Genomic DNA, 21,489 nt, shown 5'->3' on the forward strand with positions numbered 1-21,489 from the left:
TAGATCAGAAATCCCCTCTCGTAGATGGACATCACCATGATAGGTCTTCGTGCACGTAGGAAAATTTTTGTTTCCCATGCGACGTTCCCCAACAACATAAGCCAAAAAATGCCAACACACAGAGCATTGCGGGAAAAACCAATTTTTCCAGAGCGCAGACAAAAAAGGACCGGAGGGAGTACCTTGGTACCTCAGAGAACTTAGTGTCACACACACACACCGAGAGGATCTTGGCAATAATGTCTGAGGCAAGAGGGTGGACATATTTCCCCAGGTCACTTGACTGTATGCATTGGAGATGTAAGAACGGCCCAAAGCTCTACGAGGGCAATATCATGGTCATGTTAGAAAAACCACCATCATTCTTAAAGTAGTTGCATCACAAGATCTTTCGATTTAGCACACTTTCTTTGGCATGTTCGGGTCTCACAATGACATCAATGTGTTGCAGCTATCACCATTGTTTGCTAGAACGACTAAAGGAAAAACTCCTCCTTGCCACTATTCGGTCAATGGGCATGAATACAACATGGGCTACTATCTGGTTACGGTATCTATCATCTGTTGGCTACCTTTGTGAAGACTATCTTTGATCCAGTTGGTCCGAAAAAGTCCCACTTTGCCAAAAGACAAGAAGCAGTTACAAAGGATTTTGTTAAGAGGGCATTTGAAGTTCTACACGTCCATTTTGCAGTTTTTCGTGGACATGCTAAACAATGGAATCCGGAGACCTTGTGGGAGGCGATGACATGTTGTGTGATCATGCACAACATGATCGTGGAGGATGAGGGTGAGAATGCTGATGTATCTCTTGTTGAGAATATGGGTGAGCTTATCGAACTTCCAAAGCAGAATCCGAGCATATTTGATGAGTTTGTTCAAATTCATCAACAAATATGGCATGGAACATCTTCAACAAGTGGAAGAAGATTTGATTGAGTATTAGTGGACAGTTAAAGGGGACAACTAGTATCATATACTAGTAATTCAAGTTTGAACCGCTATAATTTCAACACCTTGTTGGATTATAATATCCAAATTTGAACTACTGTTGGATTTGAACATTTGATCAATCTTTAGGTAAACTGGAACTAAATAAATAGTTATTTTCAGTGTGCATACTGGAAAAAAATTGGGGACATATGTATGCGGCTAGCTTTGAATGTTCGACTCCCATATGAGTGTGCGTGAACTGCGCCATCACTCGGTCCACGGATGGATGTTGTGTTTGATTTGGGGGTCAGCTTTGGAGATGCCCTTAGTCATTTTCCTTTAAATTATGCATACAAGGCGTACAATGGCTTTTACGAAAAGCTTTTGAGGTGAGGTATTGAAGTTTCTCTAAGGTCCCAAAGGACCAACACACCAGATTAGCTTGAAATGATCAAACCTAAAGACACACGAACGCAGCCAAACGAATACTGGACCCAATTAAATCCATCAAAGACAAACAATGATAAGATCTCATGAAATCCCTCGGAGACACATCTTTACACATCCTTCAACGATGTTAGATAACGCGCCATCGAGACGGGTGCTAGACATAAAAAAAACTTTATCTTCAAGGAGCCGTTGCCACCTTGCTTTCTTGAGGAGGACACATGTATCTATGACTAGTAATAAAAGACGTTGTGTTTCTCGCATTTTTTTGTCTATCACCCATATTTATAATTTTTCTTCCCTCCAAAACAATTATTTGCTTTTCTGCACAACCTTGTTACCATTCGTATGTGCCCCTAATATTTGTTTTTCTTCTTCTTTCGAGTGCGTAGACTGATGTCTATTGGGCCTCACCCGCCGTCCGAACAAAGATGGCCTAGAAGCACTGTTAGGACAAATGAGGCAAAAATAATTGTTACTAGAGATTCAAACTTGCGACCTACCATCCTATTCCTAAATGCCCAGCCAATTGAGCTAGCTATCATCAGTGAAGAAGATGAGGTTTGCAATATTTCATATTAGTGTGCAGTGTGCCATGCTGGATGTACTCCCCCATATGAATCGCTATGGCTACATAACATGTAAACATAAGGACGTTTGTTCATCTATTGAGTTGTCCCACCTCACTTCTTACATCAAATCTCGTCAATTATATATTTCTATGAATTGGAATTAATATACCGCCTCAAGAAGTGGGCACCATTTGGTCATAAATATGAGCAGAAAAGAAAGCGATTAAAAGAAGGAATAAATACCGCTCTTGTGTGGAGGAAGTGGGAAAAAAATAAAAAATGAATAAATATCTTCAATGGACGTGGAGGTCGCCTAGAAGGGGTGGGGTGAATAGGCTCTTTAGAATAATTACGGTTTAGGCTTGAACAAATGCAGAATAAAACTAACGTTTAATTAGTCAAGCACAAAACCTAAAACAACTGGGCTCACATATGTGCACCAACAACTTATGATAAGCAAGATAAACAACTAAGTGATAGCAATATATAACAAGAAACAATATGGCTATCACAAAGTAAAGTGCATAAGGAAAGAGCTCGGGTAAGAGATAATTGAGGCACACGGAGACGACGATGTATCCGAAGTTCATACCCTTGCGGATGCTAATCTCCGCTTGAAGCGGTGTGGAGGCACAATGCTCCCTAAGAAGCCACTAAGGCCATCGTAATCTCCTCACGCCCTCGCACAATGCAAGATACCGTTATTCCACTAAGGGTCCCTTGAGAGCGGTCATCGAACCCGTACAAACAAGGTTGGGGCAATCTCCACAACTTAATTGGAGGCTCCCAACAACACGAGGAGCTTCACCGCAATGGAATATGACTTCGAGGTAACCTCAAATGCCCGGGACAATCTCCACAACCTAATTGGAGACCCCGACGCTTGCTCGGAGCTTTACACCACAATTATTAAGCTCTGGGGCGCCACCAAGCTTCTAGGATGCCAAAGCATCCACGAAGAACAATCTCTAGGCTACCAAGAACCCAAGGGTAATAAGCTTCTCAACTTTTCACTTTTACGTATCACCGTGGAGAACTAACCGATGCAACTTATGCAATGGCAAGAACCCATGAAGTGGTCAAGTCCCTCACACTCAAATCCCTCCACAGCAAAAAAAGTTATGAAGGAATATGAGAGGAAGAACAAGGAGCTCACAAAGAATTGCAAGATCAAAATCCAAGAGGTCCCCCTCACATAGAGGAGAAAGTGATTGGTGGAAATGTGGATCTAGATCTCCTCTCTCTTTTTCCTTAAGAACTTGCAAGAATAATTGGAGGGACTGAGAGTTAGCAAGCTCTAAGAAGGTCAACAATAGGGGCAAATACGAGCTCAAGAGTTAGAGACCATTGGGGAAGAAGACCCCCTTATATAGTGGTAGAAAATCTGACAGTTTTCTTCCCAGAAGTCGTGCAGGAGCGGTACTTCCGCTTGCACGGAAATACATGCAAGGCAGCCAACAGATAGGCGTCAGGGAGAGCAGTAGTTCCGCTCGAGCGGTACTACCGCTCCAACCAGCCGTACTACCACCACTCAAGAAACAGGGGAGGCAAAGTAGAAGTACCGCTCAGGGCGGTACTTCTGCTCGAAAATAATTGCTAAGCAGAATCGAAAAACGAGAAACGTAAGCGGAAGTGAGGCCGGAAGTAGGGAGCGACAGTACCGCCTAAGCGGTAGTACCGCTCAACTCCAGCGGTACTTCCGGCCAAGTGTTAGTACCGCTCTACTCCGAGCGATACTTCCGCTTACCAAGAATCAAGAGGACAACTCCAGCACTAAAACTACCAAAACTTTCGCATACGAGCTCCAAATTGAGAAAGCTCAAGCCTGTTGGAAATCTTAAGAACACACAGTTATGAAAATGCCAATTATATAGAGATGTGAAACTTATATGAATGAAGAACCGACAAAAACTCCAACATCGAAAACATCATAGAAGATGCACATGAACTCCGTTTTTGATGAATTTGAGCTTGTCATAAAGATGACCATAAGCTCTAATACTCACAAAGAGAAACACCAAACAAGAATCAAGAAATATGATGCAAGGATTCAAATGGTTTGAGCTCTCAGCGAATGATAAGATCAAGCTACTCAGTTGAGAGCCCCCTTGATAGTACGACAATCTATCCTAAAATAGGAAAACTATCAACGGCAAACATATACCTTACACATAGTCCACTTGAGCTAGATTATGACAATCTTGACTTCCTCAAGATGAACCATCTTTCTTGATTGCATTGTCTTGATGAAGAATAGTTGATTGCTTCCCAATACTCACTATGGGTGAGTCACTCTTCAACACATCTTCACAAGTCCATTGCCACCACAATGGACGGCAAGCTTCAAGCATGATATCTTCGTAATGCTTCACTTGAACTTACACATCACAATCTTGATGACGATCACCACTTGATGTCATCCTTCATGGGTTGAATGAGATCTTCCTCTTGACGCAAGCCCATGGAAACACACCTAAGCCCACATAGAACTCTCACGAAGCCCATGGAAACACACCTAAGTACACAAAAGCGTAATGGACAATGCTTACCATACCATGAGATCATTTGATCCCTCTCGGTACATCTTGTACGCTTTGTGAGTTGATCAACTTGATTTACTCTTTGACTTAGTCTTGATCAACCTTATGTCTTTATGACCAATCTTTGAATAATACCTTGAAAACTACATTGGTCGTCATATAAACTCCTTGAAACCAACAGTTGGACTTCAAGAAGTGCCTATGAACAAATCCTTCGAATATAACTTAAGGCAACCATTAGTCCATAAGGATTATCATCAATTACCAAAACCACATATGAAGAAATATGCTCTAACATCTCTTTTTGTTATGATGAGGTAGAGGCGAAGGGAAAGAATTAGAAGAAGAAAATAAATTTGACCATAAATAAATTAAAAATTAGAATAACGAGTAAATAAATTTGGCTGATGCGATAGAGGTCTCATTAATTCCTCTTATGAGCAGGAAGGAAGGGAAAAAATTAGAAATGAATAAGCAACTAAAAGAGGGAATAGATTCAGCTGGAAGAATGGAATTAGAAGAACTGTGAGATGGGAGAGAGGACCCCCTAAATAAATGAGGTCATCACATAAGCTAAGTATGTACCTGCGCAAAACGAAAGGAACCTACATGTACGTTGTGTACTCCATTTCCTGATAGTGTTGTTTTGAATTTCGTGTGGTACATATAAGTTATGCTTGGCCATGTTTAAATGGAGTTATGAATTATTTAGGTAGTGTGGAAGTCAAGTTTTTTTTGTTTTTGCGGGAAATACAAAAGTAAAGTTAAGAATTGATTGATTTACAGTCAATGGGAACGAACTTCGTGAATATTAATTTTCACCTTTTTTACTTGATGGTTAGAAAAAATAAGGTTACACTCACATTGTTTTGTCATGCAGTTATCTCATGTAATGATAATGATTCCTATGGAGTATATGAGAACCTCTTGCGAGAAGACCAAAGTATAATGTTAAGGAATCAGTGTTGACATCATGTATATGTAAGTTAGGGACGCTAACTGTTTGATTTTTGGTTAGATAGCTGTGGCAGAAGAACACGACATAGTTCGTTGTCGGAAACACGTCCAAGTTCATGGTAGAGCTGAAGAAACTGGATGGTAGCGACAATGGAGTGTATGCAACTTATGTTCAGTCAAGGAGTTGATAGCATCACACCTTAACATAATTTGCATTAAAAATTATAATTGTGCGGGGTTAAGAATGAAATGCACCGCCTGATATGTCAAGACCGGATTGTGAAGGCGAATGCAGGGAGGGGCTCGTGAAATCGGCATGGTAGAGTGTAATGACTTAGCTCACGGCATGAGGATTGATCACATTTATCGTAAATAGGTAGACAACTGACCACCATCAATGGTGATGACAAAGAGGAAACATGAAAACACATATGACTCATGAGGACTTTTGGAGATGTTCGTTTTTCCTTTTTCTTGATTCAATGCAATTCTCAATCTTGAGTGGAAGGCGTACAATCGAAGGAAGAGAAGACTAGTATAATTTTTAAAATAATTTTAATTTTTACTAGTCCTTCTACGTCTAGTATGTCTGTCCATTGTAATGATCTTTATTTTCCATGATATTTAATTATTTATTAGATCTACCTTTGGATGTTTTTATTTATTAAAATATAATTATTCCCTGCAAAAAAATAAAGAGAAGAAAAACTTGTCTTCAACCCCGCTCTAGTCAATTTTTTAAACGGAGTACAGTCGATGTTGCTCACGTACGCTCACCTCTATGAATACACCCACGAACCATTTCGTCAACGTTAAGAGCATCTCCAACCGTTCGGGCCTCAGGGCTTGAAATAGCGCCAGCTCAGGGCGCGCCGACGAAAAAATTGGCGGACCCTGTGTGTGTGGAGGGGGGGGGGGGCTCGGGTTCCCAGTCGTCCTCCCAAGGTCGCCCCTAGCCGGTTTATTTAAAATCAAATTCAGCCTAAAATCGGCCGAAAACGACACAAATTTGAACGAAATTTAAAAACTACTACTACGCCGCCGCCTTCTACATGTCGAGAAGTTTGTAGAAGTTGGTGTAGCGCCGTCGTCGTTGTTCTGCACTCCGCCACGCGCCATCATGCTGCACCCCCTGCCCTCGATGTGCTTGAGGACGGCCTCCAACGCGCGGCCGAGGACGCCCCAACATTGGCGTCGCCCCTCGGAGTTGAAGCGACCACGGGGGTTGGCATCGTTGGTGGCGACAAGCTGGTCGGCATGGCGGCATTAGAAGTACCCATCCATGTTGCTGTCGGGGGCTTACCTCGACACGTTCTGTGCGAACTCTTCGACAACAACTACCGGATGCACACAATCTCCGCGCGCTTGTCAGCTCCAGAGGGAGGCATTGACACCGGGATCCCGCCGGCGCTCAGCCTCCACGAGCTCGGCACTCGCATGTCCGGTGGTGCCGAGTAGTCCGCCTCGTAGAGGAGGCAGGCTTCGGACTCATGCAGGTGGCGGCGGCCATTGGACGCCATTCCGTCGTTAGGGGTAGCGCTCGGATAATGGTGGAGGGAGAGAGAGGAGGCGCCGTTGACGAAGGGGGCGAAAAGAGGAGAGGGGCATCGGCCGCGAGAGTCTGGCGAGAGGTGTGCGAGAACCGTCGAGGAAGGGGCGGCTTATATAGCCGCTGGCGGCCGACGAGCGGGCGACAGCCATGTGAACGCGTGGCGGGAGTGGACGGGACGCGCGTCGCCGCGCCTTCACTGCACCGTCCGTCAAGAATCAATGAAAGGCTGATCGGCGGTGCAGCCTTCACATTAATTTCTGCGGAAAACAAGGAGATGAGGACGACGAACGCGCCTAGTCGCTGACTCGACGGGTCCACACGCGTTTCGCGTCAAAAATGTTTTCGTTCGCGCCCAGGGATGCTCCGCAACACGTTGGGTTTGGCCTGGGACCGCTGGGACAAAATTCGGCCCTAACGACGAAAAACAGGCTCCTCAAACGCGACTCGACCGGGTTTTTTTGGACCGGCGATAAAAAAGGGTCTTGAAGGATGTGTTGAGGACGCGGTTGGAGATGTTTTAGTACTGGTCAAGTACACTACAAGTCCTTGGCAATCACGAACGTGTAACTATTTTTATACCTACTAATAAAGCACATATTGCTTCTGTGGTACGTCATTAAATTTGCCCCTAAAGTTCGTCAAAATTATTCACCAATGCCACCCGTAAGTGACAAAAACGATTCGTTTTTGAACTTTGATTCGGCTCTTTGTTTCTCATTCTAAAGGCTGACGTTTCCGTATTTTATCACGACAACGGGCTAGGCCAACCGGTTGGGTGCGCCCCGCCCCACCAGGAGACCCAGGTTCGATCCCGATTGCAACCCTTTTCTTCTATTTCACTCTTTTTCTATTTTTTTCTCTTTTGCCTTTATTTCGATAAACTTTGCACACATGTTAATCATGGATTAAAGAAATGTCAAATTTGTAGACACAAAAGTAACCACATATAAAAAAAATGTACAATGCATATGGACAATAAAAAAAATGTACAAACCTTTTTGTTCTTCTATTTCACACTTTTTCTATTTTTTTTCTCTTTTGCCTTTATTTCGATAAACTTTGCACACATGTTAATCATGGATTAAAGAAATGTTAAATTTGTAGACAAAAAAGTGTACAATGCGTATGGACAATAAATAATATATTTTTCTTTTATTTTCAAAAATATTGATCATGTATTTAAAAGACTTTAAATGTGCATAGGAAAATGTTTCCGGTGTATAAGAAAACATATACAAAAATATATAATGTGTATGGAACAAAGTAGACATAGAAAATAGAACTTTTCAAAAATATTAATTGTGTATTTGAATAATGTAAAACATGTATATAAAAAATATTCATGATGCATACAAAATATGTAAAATGCATATTAAAAAAATTAGACATCAAAACTTAATAATGTTTGTGATGTCACACGCAAAAAAATGTTTTTAATGTACAAAAAATATACAATGTTGTTTATACAAGCTTCACATAAAAAAATGGCTGAGCTTTGATTTTTCATATATATAAACTGTTTTGCTAATTATTATTTTAAGAATATTGATATTGATACGCAACCTAAAATATTTGGTATGCATGTACTTACAAATTGATTGTTTTAGATGTAGCTGTCTAATACTTCCTCCGTCCGGAAATACTTGTCCTAAAAATGAATATAATGATTGTATCTATAACTAAAATAAGTTTAGATATATTCATGTTTAGGACAAGTATTTCCGGACAGAGGGAGTATGTTTGCAACCAAATTAAGACTCACTTAGATTACAAATGCAAACACATATGTCAATAAGATAAAAATAATGTTCTAATGCATATGCTATCATTAATTAACAAAATAAAATTGCAAATGAAACTGTTAGTTATAGAAATTAATTAATTATAAAAAAATTACAAGGGCCAACTTCTATTAAATTTATAGCCCGTTGCAATACACGGGCATTTGTACTAGTTTCTTAAAAAGAAAACACAAACGTGTAACTTGAGCAAAGGCAAGAGTTAATCGCAGTACGATTCCTCAATGCACTCACCAAAAGTAACCTGATCTCCGGCGTACCTCCGATCTCACAGACCAGTTCAATAGCTAGCGCGTACTACTACTCCTCCATCCAACGAAGATGCTCTCTCACGCTTGCGCGTACTCAGGCGTCTCTTTCCGGCGTGACGCTACTGTAACGTATTGACTTGAAAGCTCCTCCGTGCTGTAACGTACAGAGGGGAAAGGTACCCTCCCTTGTAATGTGTAATCTTCAAGTAATCGCACTGGCACTCAAGGAGCAACCATGGTGTTGTTATGGATTTGTTTTACGGAAAGCACTTTATGGGTTGAGATGGGTGGCTTAAGATAAAACAAAAGGGTGGGGCTGTAAAGTAAAATTCCTTGTACGCAAAGAGCCTGGCATTTCGGTATTGTATTAGATGTACGGAGAACGCTCATGCATAGATAATACTATATCCATTGGGTATTTCAAATTATCAAGCGTGTATTTGCATTACTATAGAACCTTAAACAATAGGAAAGTGCACCGGAATGAAAATTCTGCCTAAAACATAAATCAACACATTGAAGCCTATTACTTTTTTTTGACCCGTTAGCAAAAAGCCCTTGAATGTAATGTTAATTTTCTAGAGGGATAAAATTGCCCATTATCGAATTAAGCCCAATTTGGCCCCGGTCGGTGACTCATTTGAGGGGTTGCCGTGATCTATCACGGGCGGAACAAAACGATCCCACCAGAGACCCTACAAACTATTTTCCTTAATTTTCAGGATCAAACTGGACAGATGCAACGTTGACTTCTATTGGCTTGCTGATGAGTATACGCATGAAGCTTGATCTACCACAGAGGACCACAACCGCAACTACTTGCTGACGATCGCCGAAGTGACGGACAGACCCCCGCACCATATGCATGACCGCGGGCCTCTCGTTTTGAGTGTGGTGACATGATCAATTATAAATGGATAGAACCATATCGCGGTGCAGGGCGGTACAGTGTGGCGGCCGCATCGGCGATGAGCTCATGCCGGCGACAATGCGTGACATGGAAGCCACGTAGAGAGAGAAGGTTGGGCCACCACTTTATAATGTTTCCATGTCAAACTTTAGTTTAGGAAGATGTGATTTCTTGTGGGCATAAAGTTCCTCCCTTTTCATGACACGAAGGCAAATAATCCATGCCCGTTGTATATTACCTTGTATATTACCATGCACCGTAGTTGCAAAGCAGGCAACTAAATCACCATGATTGCCTCATGAGAAATACCAGGAAGTTAATTTATTTTTGGAAGCTATAAAATTTTGGACTGCCGTAAATAGAGTGCAATGATTTATTGGCTTACCAAGTAGGTTACCTCACCCGATTGATATGCATCAACTGCCTTACCAAATTGATTTGAGAAATATTGGGCGAGGTAAAGTACGTGTATGTGGGGTGGGATGAGCTTTTCGTGGGCGTGGGAAGGAGATGATTTTTGTTGGAAACGGAGGAAGGAGATGATTGGACGAAAGATGAGATAGATGATACAATGCTAAGTTCTTTTCAAGTAGGTGAGATGATATGAGATGAAAGCTGATATATGTTTACACCTAAATATTGGCAACAAAGCACTATCTCATAGATATTTGGGGCTCCCTGCTCTTGTTGGAATTGATAGAAGTGATTGCTTGAAACACCTTATTGAGAGAACTATGTAGAGAATTAGCGGTTGGAAAGGAAAATAACCTATCCGTTCTTGGCAAAGAAACTTAGCTAAAGGCTGTTGCACAAGCTATTCCGGTATATGCTATGGGAGTTTTCAAATTGCCTAAAGGCATTTGTAAGGATATGATAGATGTGTTGGGGAACGTCGCATGGGAAACAAAAATTTTCCTACGCGCACGAAGACCTATCATGGTGATGTCCATCTACGAGAGGGGATGAGTGATCTACGTACCCTTGTAGACCGTACAGCAGAAGCGTTAGTGAACGCGGTTGATGTAGTGGAACGTCCTCACGTCCCTCGATCCGCCCCGCGAACAATCCCGCGATCAGTCCCACGATCTAGTACCGAACGGACGGCACCTCCGCGTTCAGCACACGTACAGCTCGACGATGATCTCGGCCTTCTTGATCCAGCAAGAGAGACGGAGAGGTAGAAGAGTTCTCCGGCAGCGTGACGGCGCTCCGGAGGTTGGTGATGACCTTGTCTCAGTAGGGCTCCGCTCGAGCTCCGCAGAAATGCGATCTAGAGGAAAAACCGTGGAGGTATGTGGTCGGGCTGCCGTGGAAAAGTCGTCTCAAATCAGCCCTAAAACCTCCGTATATATAGGTGGGAGGGAGGGGACCTTGCCTTGGGGCTCAAGGAGCCCCAAGGGGGTCGGCCGAGTCCAAGGGGGAAGGCTCCCCCCCAAACCGAGTTGGACTTGGTTTGGTGGGTGGGAGTCCTTCCTTCCCTTCCCACCTCCTCTTTTTTTTCTTTTCTCTTTGATTTTCTTTCCTAGGCGCATAGGGCCCTTTTGGGCAAGTAACATACCGAAGGACAAAGGGAATGACATACGGGATTATATGAATCCTTGGCACTGAGGTTCAAACGATAAGATCTTCGTAGAATATGTAGGATCCAATATGGGCATCCAGGTCCCGCTATTGGATATTGCCCGAGGAGTCTCTCGGGTCATGTCTACATAGTTCTCGAACCCGCAGGGTCTGCACACTTAAGGTTCGACGTTGTTTTATGCGTATTTGAGTTCTATGGTTGGTTACCGAATGTTGTTCGGAGTCCCGGATGAGATCACGGACGTCACGAGGGTTTCCGGAATGGTCCGGAAACAAGGATTGATATATACGATGACCTCATTTGATTACCGGAAGGTTTTCGGAGTTACCGGGAATGTACCGGGAATGACGAATGGGTTCCGGGAGTTCACCGGGGGGGCAACCCACCCCGGGGAAGCCCATAGGCCTTGGGGGTGGCGCACCAACCCTTAGTGGGCTGGCGGGACAGCCCAAAAGAGCCTTATGCGCATTGGAAGAAAAATCAAAGAGAAAAGGAAAAAAAAAGAAGGAGGTGGGAAAGGGAAGAAGGACTCCACCTTCCAAACTAAGTAGATTTCGGTTTGGGAGGGGGAGACCTTCCCCCTTAGGTTCGGCCAACCCCTTGGGAGTCCTTGGACCCCAAGGCAAGGCTCCCCCCTCCTCCTCCTATATATAGTGGGGTTTTAGGGCTGATTTGTGACAACTTTTGCCACGGCAGCCCGACCACATATCTCCACGGTTTTACCTCTAGATCGCGTTTCTGCGGAGCTCGGGCGGAGCCCTGCTGAGACGAGATCATCACCAACCTCCGGAGCGCTGTCACGCTGCCGGAGAACTCTTCTACCTCTCCGTCTCTCTTGCTGGATCAAGAAGGCCGAGATCATCGTCGAGCTGTTCGTGTGCTGAACGCGGAGGTGCCGTCCGTTCGGCACTAGATCGTGGGACTGATCGCGGGACGGTTCGCGGGGCGGATCGAGGGACGTGAGGACATTCCACTACATCAACCGCGTTCACTAACGCTTCTGCTGTACGGTCTACAAGGGTACGTATATCACACATCCCCTCTCGTAGATGGACATCACCATGATAGGTCTTCGTGCGCGTAGGAAATTTTTTGTTTCCCATGCGACGTTCCCCAACAGCTGCAACCTCACCACTTAACCATACCTCACCCGTTAAGCTTTGCTAGTCTTGATACCATTGGAAATGAGATTGCTGAGTCCCCTGTGGCTCACAGATTACTACAACACCAGTTGCAGGTACAGGTTAAGATTACTTGACGCGAGCGCGTTGTTTGTTCATTTGGAGTTGCTTCTTCTTCTTCTTCTTCATTGATCTAGGATGGGTTCCAGGCCAGCAGCCTGGGATAGCAAGGATGGGCGTCGTTCTTATTTTTCTCGTTTGTTTTCGTCCGTAGTCGGACCCTGCTCTTACTCTTGATGATTATGTAATGTACTGATGTGACTCTGATGTAGCTTGTGGCGAGTGTAAGCCAACTCTGAATATATATCTCTCTTTTTCAGTACATGTACTTGTAACGATATCCATTCTTGCAACACGACGAGATGCGCTTCTATCCCTGACGAGGCATTCGTGCCAAATTGAGGATAGGGTCGCATATTGGGCGTGACAAGTTGGTATCAGAGCAAGGACCGACCTAGGAGCCCCCTTGATTGATCGAACTTGGCCGAGTCGAGTCTAGTGAAAAACTATTTGAGTCTAGTTATATATCGGAGATTAGGATTCTTTTTTTCTCCTCTTCTATGCTCTGGTGAGGAATCTTGACGTAATAATTTACTCTACTCCTCTTCTCACTCAAAATTTTTTAGGATCACGCAGATGTTCTTGGGATCTATATGATGCCGATGTGACGGAGTTCTGTCTTGATGCCTCCTGTCTGACTTGATCTTCTTCTGGGGAGTTGAGCTCCAGGGGATTCTTGAGCACATCGTTATCATTCAGATTTCTTATTATCTCAGGACGAAGGATGTTCGTAATTGGTTCAATACTAGTAGTGGCGAGATAACCCCGATGTCCCCCGTACTGGTGCAGATTGTTCGGGAGTACTGCCATACTTTGTATCGTTGTGATCACGAGGGTCTGTAGTAGATGAAGGTCCGGGATTCTGGTCGTGTGTTGACGGATGTGATACAAGTGACGGGTTAGTATAGGAGTTGTGTGATTATTACTCCTTGTATCCGTGTACCAGATTGCATGACCAGATATTTCGGGAATTCATAGATGGGAATTCTAGTAGTTGCTTATAGGACAATCTTCCAACAAATGAATGATGTTAGGTTGGGGTTCGACATCTAGTGGATTCGTTTGTTCACGGTCGACTTACAGCGGTACACGTTGTGTCTTAAAGAGTCCTTGTAGCTTGCTACGACTCGGGGATGCTTCGTATGTCAGGTGCACTGCCTTGCACTTGATGGCTTCTGTAAATCGTGCCCGTGCGATCCTTTCCACCAAAATATCGAACGGAAATCTTTCTCATGAGTTTGTTCTGGCTTGTTTCTTAAGCCTCACTCTTTGGTTTGTTGAAATATGGTAATTCAAGTTGCTTCGATGTCAAGTGGTGTTTTCAGATCTTTCTTAATTTGTGTTCTCATATTTTTATGTGAGCGCTAATTCTTTTGTTCAATGAGTTGTCTTATCAATTCTTGTCAACCGGAGTCATCGTATCAATTCTTTCCAACCGGTGTGCTTCTCTTCAGTGAATTCAATCCTCTTAAATGTTGCAGATCATTCTCTCAATTTTTACTGGAGTTTGTCTCATCTGTTCCGAGTTGTCTTTGTTTTTCCCCACCCTCCCGCCATTTTTTCTCAGTGATTCAATTTTCATCCAAGAGTTTTCTTTTCATTGTGCTTCCGATGTCTGTTCTTTCTCTCTTACCCGGTGAATTTAATTCAGTTGTCCGTGTTCATCATATCCTTTTCGTCCTTGTAATTCTTTCCCATGTTGGAAATTCTTTTCAGACTATCTTGTTATTCATTCTTCTCTTTTCTATCCGGTGTGTTGAAGATATTTCAGAAGTTCTGCTTTTCAATCCTTCAGTTATTTCAAGGGTCACATCTCATCTAGTTTTCATTGTACCGGTGCAATATCTCTCTTTCTAGCATTCCTTTCAACGGTGATTTCTTTGAATGGGCCCATAACCCACAGGTTCTTTCCCAGGATCTTTCCTGGCTCTTTTAATCTTTTTCCGGAGATCTCTAAATCTTTTCAACTATGACATAAGTATGAATTTCATCAGTCATACCCCTTCTTCAAGATCAATTTGAATTAATTCTTATATTAGTTCAACCCTGCATTCTTCATTATTCCGGAGTATCTCATTATCCTGAGTGTTGTTTCTCGTCATCATTCTCAGCTTGCAAATTCGAAGGGGTGTTTCTCTCAAATCTTGGTTCATTAGCTAGGAGATTCATCATTTCAGCTTGGTGTCGTCATCTTATTTGTTGTCAATCATGAGTAATCCCTTTCGTTCTATCCGGTGCTTCTCTGAGTTGTTTTTATTTCTCGTTCCTCCGAAGGCCATCGTTTTAGAAGATTCTTCGTTCTCAGCTTTCAGCTTTCATCCTCAATTCTTCTCAATTGTTGTCTCTTCGTTCGTCTCTCGATTATTCCGGTGCCTTATTCAAGTTTTCTGTTAGGTGGTTCATGATCTCATCTTTCTCATCTTTCTCGAGTCATTCATGGTTGCCTCATTCATTTAAATTCTCACCGGTGTCTCCTTCAAGACTTCTTCTAGTTTGTGCTCATATCTCTCCTCAATCTTTTCTAGAAGAATAAGTTGTATGCTAAATCCGTTGCTTGTCATCAATTAAACTTGATGAAGGATGAGCATAACATAATTCTTATTATTGTCCTTCCTCCTTCCAAGAGATTTCAATTCTTCTTCCGGAGGACTCATGATATAAATTCTTTTCTCAAGTTCCTATATTTCTTTCCGGAGTTCCAAGTTCTATCAAGTTTCTCTCTGTGAGGCTTTATCTAAATCTTGGCAAGGTCATAATCTTATCCTTTTCTACCTTCTTATCGTTGCATCATTCTTACGGAGGTCCTTCATGGTGGTTCATCATCATATAAATTCTTTCCTCAAGTATCCGTTCTCTTGCATTCCCAAGTGCATTTGTTATTCCTTTTCCTTTGAGGTGGTATTATAGCCTTCTTGTTAGTGTAGGAGCCTCAGTGAATTTTCCTTTCAAGAATGAGATAATTAAACCCACCAATTCTATGATTATGAGATATTTCAACCCATGATTTTTCCTTTGAGCTATCTTGTTTGGATTTCACCTAAAGTTTTTCCTATGGATTGTGCTATCATGGGGCTTGTCTTTAATCCCAGTTCTCAATGCACCCTCTTGGTGTAAGAAGTTTTGATATCCTTGCTTTCTTCTATCCTTGGTTCTTGTAGTGGTTGGTGGTCACCTCATATTTGTTGAGAGGATTTTTCGTAAGCCCACTACTATCTTGTTCTTTCGTTGTTGTTTTCCAACAACTCCGTCCAATTCTTCTTGCAAGGATGCTTGCCAAGTTCATTGGAGTTAGTAGTTGTCATTCTTTCTTCATTCTCTTCTTCCGTATGAGCTAGTTCCTATTCTATTGTTTCGGAGGCATTGTGTTATTGCTCTTTTGGGTCAATCTTGTTATTCTATCAAGATCATGGTGTTCCCTTGCTCCATTTACTTGTTTGTTGTGAATATTGTCTATTTCTTCCACCTTTCCGAATTTTTTGTCCCATTTTCCTACCGAAGTGCTACCGAAATTTTCCGTGAATTCTTGCTTCTTCTCTTATCATTCCTCATTTTGTTGCAACCTTCAAGGATCGTTGGTTTCACTCGTTTGACAAAGAAGCGACTAAGTTTTTGCCTTTTGTTCTTCCTCATCCTCTTCCCCCTTTCATTCTTGGATCTCGGGGCGAGATCCTCTTGTAGTGTAGGAGAGTTGTGATAGCCCGATGCCGACATTCCAGAAGATTCCCCTCTCTTTCCATTTTCGTCGTGTGTCTATTTATATTGGTCGCATCATCATCGCATCATGCGCATCATCAGCATTGCATTGGCATCTCCGTTGACGCCAGTTTTCAAAACTTGCATCCGTTAGTAGTTGCTGGTTCTCGTCGTTGCCCGTTCTGAGTCCGACCGCACACGCACGCGCCCGCGGCACCGTCAAAACCCTGTTTTTAAAGTGTGCGTAAAACTTTCTCTGATCGGGTCGAGATTTGATGTGCGGTCTTATTTTAATCTAGCTAGGCACACCTGTTGAATTACGTTGCGATCGGAGTCCGTTTGGTACCCGAACGGTCGACCGTAGCGGCACCGTCTCCGGTTATTCGTCGGACGGTCATCGGTGTTTTAAAATTCGTTGCCGCGCCGCCCGTTCTCCCTCTCGTCTCCGGATATCCCCTCTACACGGCCGAGTACCCATTCCCGCGTGCGGAATCGTCCGAATCCGACCACGCGGTTGGATCCGGAACGCGATTCCGGGTAACCTAGCCACCCATTTGTCTATAAATAGACCTCCTCCTTAATTTTAGCCAGCCAACCCCCTCCACCTCGGGATCCGCGCCTCTCAAACCCTAATTCCCCCTCACTCTCTCTCTCCCACCAGCCCCAGCCGTCGTGGGCCCGCCGAGCCCATCCGAGGCCCGCGCAGGCCCGGTCGCGCTGCCCCTCTCCCGTGGCGCCCTAGCCAGGAGGCGGATCCCCCTCGATCTGGATCGGAGGGATCCCCGAGCTCGGCCTCCCTCGCCGCCCGGCGAGCTCCCGCCGCCCGTGCACAGCCCCTGTCGGTGCCTCGCCCCCTCCTGCCCGCGGTGCTCCGCCTCGGCGCCATTCCGGCCGGATCTAACCCCGCCACCGGAGACCAGCCGCGCGCCACGCGTCTCCTCATTCCCGAGCTCGCCGCCGTTTGGTGGTTCCTCGCCGGACCCGCTGGCCGCGCGCCGCCATCCCCGTCCGTCGGAGCGCCTCCTGCCTCCATCCCCGCCGGCGTGTGCTGCCGCCATGGCTTTCGCCGCCACAGCTGCCTAGCTCCCGCTCGGGAGGAGCCCGACGGGAGATGCTGCCCCCTCGCCCCGTGGGGCGGCCGGGCCAGGCGAGGCCCAGGTGGCCACCGCAGTCGGCTTCTCCACCCAGCGGCCTCTCCAGTAGCTCCCCGATCGGCCCACTCCACCAACCCCTCCAATCCGGCCCAAGTGGCTTCCCCTCGAGGTGAGCTATTCCTCGCCGCACGCGAGCGTTGCTATGTTACGCCCATGGTTTCGGCCCGTTAGCTAATTAGGATTTTTCGGGATTTAATAAAATTCTAGAAAAATAAACGTATATTCAAACGACCGTAGTTTCCATGTCGTAAGTCGGATCGAGGTGATCTTTATATGGTTTTGGCATAGAATTTCGCGTAGAATCTGCTTCCACAACTTGCATATTTATTTGAGGTCGTTTAGCATGCTGTTTGCCTAGTTTAGCATGCTGTCATATTATGTTTCCGACCCGTATAATTTGTCGTGCGTGTCCGGGCTGCCCGTATACCGTAGATTAAATGTCCACGTTATAGGAATCTTTTTTGCATGTATTTTAGAGCGGTCAATTGTATTTTTATGTGTAGGGAATGTTGGAATTATGCCCTAGAGGCAATAATAAATGTATAGTTATTATTATAATTCCTGTATCAAGATAATAGTTTATTATCCATGCTATAATTGTATTGAATGAAGACTCATTTACATGTGTGGATACATAGACAAAACACCATCCCTAGCATGCCTCTAGTTGGCTAGCCAGTTGATCGATGATAGTCAGTGTCTTCTGATTATGAACAAGGTGTTGTTGCTTGATAACTAGATCACGTCATTGGGAGAATCACGTGATGGACTAGACCCAAACTAATAGACGTAGCATGTTGATCGTGTCATTTTGTTGCTACTGTTTTCTGCGTGTCAAGTATTTATTCCTATGACCATGAGATCATATAACTCACTGACACCGGAGGAATGCTTTGTGTGTATAAAACGTCGCAACGTAACTGGGTGACTATAAAGATGCTCTACAGGTATCTCCGAAGGTGTTAGTTGAGTTAGTATGGATCAAGACTGGGATTTGTCACTCCGTGTGACGGAGAGGTATCTCAGGGCCCACTCGGTAATACAACATCACACACAAGCCTTGCAAGCAATGTAACTTAGTGTAAGTTGCGGGATCTTGTGTTACGGAACGAGCAAAGAGACTTGCCGGTAAACGAGATTGAAATAGGTATGCGGATACTGACGATCGAATCTCGGGCAAGTAACATACCGAAGGACAAAGGGAATGACATACGGGATTATACGAATCCTTGGCACTGAGGTTCAAACGATAAGATCTTCGTAGAATATGTAGGATCCAATATGGGCATCCAGGTCCCGCTATTGGATATTGACCGAGGAGTCTCTCGGGTCATGTCTACATAGTTCTCGAACCCGCAGGGTCTGCACACTTAAGGTTCGACGTTGTTTTATGCGTATTTGAGTTATATGGTTGGTTACTGAATGTTGTTCGGAGTCCCGGATGAGATCACGGACGTCACGAGGGTTTCTGGAATGGTCCGGAAACGAAGATTGATATATAGGATGACCTCATTTGATTACCGGAAGGTTTTCGGAGTTACCGGGAATGTACCGGGAATGACGAATGGGTTCCGGGAGTTCACCGGGGGGGGGGGGCAACCCACCCCGGGGAAGCCCATAGGCTTTGGGGAGACACACCAGCCCTTAGTGGGCTGGTGGGACAGCCCCAAGGGGGCCTATGCGCCAAGAGAAAGAAATCAAAGGAAAAGAAAAAAAAAGAGGGAAGAAGTGGGAAGGGAGGGGACTCCTCCCACCAAACCAAGTCCAACTCGGTTTGGGGGGGGGATTCCTCCCCCCCTTGGCTCGGCCGACCCCTTGGGAGTCCCTTGGACCCCAAGGCAAGGTCCCCCTCCCTCCTCCTATATATATGGGGCTTTTAGGGCAGATTTGAGACGATTTCTCACGGCTGCCCGACCACATACCTCCATAGTTTTTCCTCTAGATCGCGTTTCTGCGGAGCTCGGGCGGAGCCCTGCTGAGACGAGATCATCACCAACCTCCGGAGCACCGTCACGCTGCCGGAGAACTCTTCTACCTCTCCGTCTCTCTTGCTGGATCAAGAAGGCCGAGATCATCGTCGAGCTGTACGTGTGCTGAACGCGAAGGTGCCGTCTGTTCGGTACTAGATCATGGGACTGATCGCGGGATTGTTCGCGGGGCGGATCGAGGGACGTGAGGACGTTCCAATACATCAACCGCGTTCTCTAACGCTTCTGCTGTACGATCTACAAGGGTACGTAGATCACTCATCCCCTCTCGTAGATGGACATCACCATGATAGGTCTTCGTGCGCGTAGGAAAATTTTTGTTTCCCATGCGACGTTCCCCAACAGTGGCATCATGAGCTAGGTACATGCGTAGATGTCTTCTCGAGTAGAACACAAAAGGTTTTGTGGGCGGTGATGTGCGTTTTGCTGCCCTCCTTAGTCTTTTCTTGATTCCGCGGTATTGTTGGATTGAAGCGGCTTGGACCGACATTACTCGTACGCTTACGAGAGACTGGTTTCATCGTTACGAGTAACCCCCTTTGCTCAAAGATGACTGACAAGTGTCGGTTTCTCCAACTTTAGTTGAATCGGATTTGACCGAGGAGGTCCTTGGATGAGGTTAAATAGCAACTCATATATCTCCGTTGTGGTGTTTGCGTAAGTAAGATGCGATCCTACTAGATACCCTTCGTCACCACGTAAAACATGCAACAACAAAATTAGAGGACGTCTAACTTGTTTTTGCAGGGTATGATTGTGATGTGATATGGCCAACGATGTGATGTGATATATTGGATGTATGAGATGATCATGTTGTAATAGAAATATCGACTTGCACGTCGATGGTACGGCAACCGGCAGGAGCCATAGGGTTGTCTTTATACTAACATATGTGCTTGCAGATGCGTTTACTATTTTGCTAGGATGTAGCTATGGTAGTAATAGCATAAGTAGCACGACAACCACGATGGCAACACGTTGATGGATGATCATGGTGTGGCGCCAGTGACAAGAAGATCGTGCCGGTGCTTTGGTGATGGAGATCAAGAAGCACGTGATGATGGCCATATCATGTCACTTATGAATTGCATGTGATGTTAATCCTTTTATGCACCTTATTTTGCTTAGAACGACGGTAGCATTATGAGGTGATCTCTCACTAAAATTTCAAGACGAAATTGTGTTCTCCCCGACTGTGCACCGTTGCTACAGTTCGTCGTTTCGAGACACCACGTGATGATCGGGTGTGATAGACTCAACGTTCACATACAACGGGTGCAAAACAGTTGCGCACGCGGAACACTCGGGTTAAGCTTGACGAGCCTAGCATGTGCGGACATGGCCTCGGAACACATGAGACCAAAAGGTCGATCATGAATCATATAGTTGATATGATTAGCATAGGGATGCTTACCACTGAAACTATACTCAACTCACGTGATGATCGGACTTGGGATAGTGTAAGTGGATCATGAACCACTCAAATGACTAGAGAGATGTACTTTTTGAGTGGGAGTTTAGCATATAATTTGATTAAGTTGAACTCTAATTATCTTGAACATAGTCTAAGTCCACTTTGAATATATTTTTGTTGTAGATCATGGCTCACGCAAGTGTCATCCTGAATTTTAATACGTTCCTAGAGAAAGCTAAGTTGAAAGATGATGGAAGCAACTTTGTAGACTGGGCTCGTAATCTTAAGCTAATCTTACAAGCTGGAAAGAAGGATTATGTCCTTAATGCTGCGCTAGGAGATGAACCACCCGCCACGGCAGATCAGGATGTTAAGAACGCTTGGTTAGCACGTAAGGAGGACTACTCAATAGTTCAATGTGCAGTCTTGGATGGCTTAGAACCGGGACTTCAACGT

The sequence above is a fragment of the Hordeum vulgare genome, chromosome 2H (genome assembly GCF_904849725.1).
Source record: "Hordeum vulgare subsp. vulgare chromosome 2H, MorexV3_pseudomolecules_assembly, whole genome shotgun sequence".
Classification (NCBI taxonomy): domain Eukaryota; kingdom Viridiplantae; phylum Streptophyta; class Magnoliopsida; order Poales; family Poaceae; genus Hordeum; species Hordeum vulgare.